This window comes from Eublepharis macularius, chromosome 1 (assembly GCF_028583425.1).
Source record: "Eublepharis macularius isolate TG4126 chromosome 1, MPM_Emac_v1.0, whole genome shotgun sequence".
NCBI lineage: Eukaryota > Metazoa > Chordata > Lepidosauria > Squamata > Eublepharidae > Eublepharis > Eublepharis macularius.
Window position 1 is genome coordinate 82,855,891 of NC_072790.1, and position 2,424 is coordinate 82,858,314.

Below are 2,424 nucleotides of genomic sequence, written 5' to 3' on the forward strand. Positions count from 1 at the left end.
ATTAAAAAGCTGGTAAGATAAATACCCTAATTAAAAGGGGTTTTAAAATTAAACCCCTAACTTGCTTCTCCAGCTGTAATGCTGAGTCCCGTATAAACATTAGGCCAGTGTTTCCCAATCAGGGTCCCAAAGAACATCATGAGTTCCATGAAAAATTGGCTTCGAATTCAGCATTTGTGTAACAGTAAACAAATCAAAATATTACACTGAAAGTAATCCTTATAAGGACTTTGGATGTGAACTTTATTTTGATATTTAAGTAAACTTCATTTTGAGTTGATATTTTGATATTTGAAAAAGAAAGATTAGATAATACAAACTAGACAGGGAAACGCTTCACATTTTTCTTCTGCTGTATACAGTAGTGGCTCTTTACAAATACATTTTCTTGGCGATAATTTAGCAGTAATTGAGTTGCATTCCCTGCCATCAACTTTTTCTGGACTTTAATTTTTTCATAGGAGTTCCTTGGGATTTGAAAAATTAATTTAGGGGTTACTCCATGGGGAAAAGGTTGGGAAACACTGCCCTAGGCACTTTACCAAGGGTCAGCTGAACCCTATCAAAAGTGGAAAGCATAATGTCATTTATGACCCCAGGCTTCCCAACAAACATCACTTCTGTCTTGTCTAGGTTCAATTTCAATTTGTTCACTTTTAGACATTTAACCACAGCAGTCAAGGCAGTGGCTTAAAACCTCTACCATATCACCAGGGGATTTAGATAAAGAGGTATAGAGCTGGGTGTCATCAGCATAGCTACAAATTATTTCTCCTAAAGATATAACACAGAAGTTGTATAGCATGGGGGATAAGATTGCACCTCGTGGAATCCTGCAGGACAACTCCCACACTGAGTTTGTTCGTCCAAGGCACAACCTTGGATTGGAGGCATATGTCTGCCTCCAAATGCCTCATCAGGACGGCATGTTTTACTGTATCGTAGGCTGCAGAAAAATCCAGCAAGAGCAACAAAACACCATGGCCTTTATCTACATTCAGACAGATGTCATCAATGAAAGTCACCAGAGCCGTCTATAGCCCCTTCTGCACCAGGAACATAACTCTTCACTATCCCTGAAGTCAAGCCAAAAGGCATGGAATCAACTTGTATGTGGCCATTCACGCCTCTCATGTTTGGTCCACCTGAACCCATTTTTTTTTAGTCTGCACCATGTCAAAGTAAGTCAGAATTCATGAGTGCTTGCATTGTCATCACTGATGCATCAGAGTGCCAGTCCTTTCCCCCCTTTTTTGTGCATGTGCTGAACTGATGCATCACAGGAGCACTGGATCAGTCACCCTCCTAAACTGTCAGATCATAAGATCTCAATACTGCTATATGCAGATGATACAGGCATAGGTGTAAACTACAGGGGGGCTGAGGGGCTTAAGCCCCTACCCTGGATTTGGCTGGGGTGGTGAGTCATCCAGGCAAGCAATGAACTGGTTGCCCCCCCCGGATTTGGCTGTGGGTTGGGGCAACCAGTGACAAATTCACGACGGACTGTTACAATGGCAGATGAAGTACAGGACTGACTGTATCATATTACGATTTCCATGATGCTTTGGGGCTTTGTTCCTTTTTTTTTTGCTCGCATGTATTTGTGTGTTTATTAAGAATTTGTAATTTAAAAAGGAATTGTGATTTATATAAACAATTTATAAATAAATGTTACAGAAGAATAATTATCTAATTTGGTACATTTTTTCTATAGAGTACAATAAATGAAGAGCATTGTGTGAATGCAGTCCTGGGTCTACTGCAATAACTGTATTTTATCACACAATACTAGAGGTACATTTTGATTTAGTATTTTACCTAAAATCATTCTAGCACTTAATAGACTATATTATATTAAGACATTTTCTCCTCCTTCTTTTGTTACAGCTCTAGATAAAACACCAGGAGCATTTCATGATTGGTTTCTATATGTGTAGGTGTGTTTGATTATAAATTGTTTACAACTGACCACTGAGGAAGGCCTTAGGGCCAAAACGCGTCTGGTTTTTTACTGTACCTTGGTCTATTTGTGTTGGTCATTGCACTGCACCATTATCTGTACCTTGAGATGTTTTAGCAAGTGACCCAGGTTTAGTTCCCCTTTCTGGGTGACCTCGGGCCCATCCCACTCTCAGCCTAACCTACTCACAGGGTTGTTGTGAAAGAAAAAATGGAGGAGAGGAGAATGAATGTAAGCTGCTTTAGGTCCCATTGGGGAGAAAGGTGGGATATAAATGAATTTTTTTAAAAATGTGAATTTCTGCAAGTTCCTATTTGTTTGCATTTCTGAACTGTTGTATTAAAAAGGTCAAAGACTACATGTTCCAAACAGAAAGGACAATATCATTACAAGAGAGAACTCGGGGTAGCACTTGGTGCAAAGGCAATTTGTACAGAACTTTTTAATGTACAAATAAACAC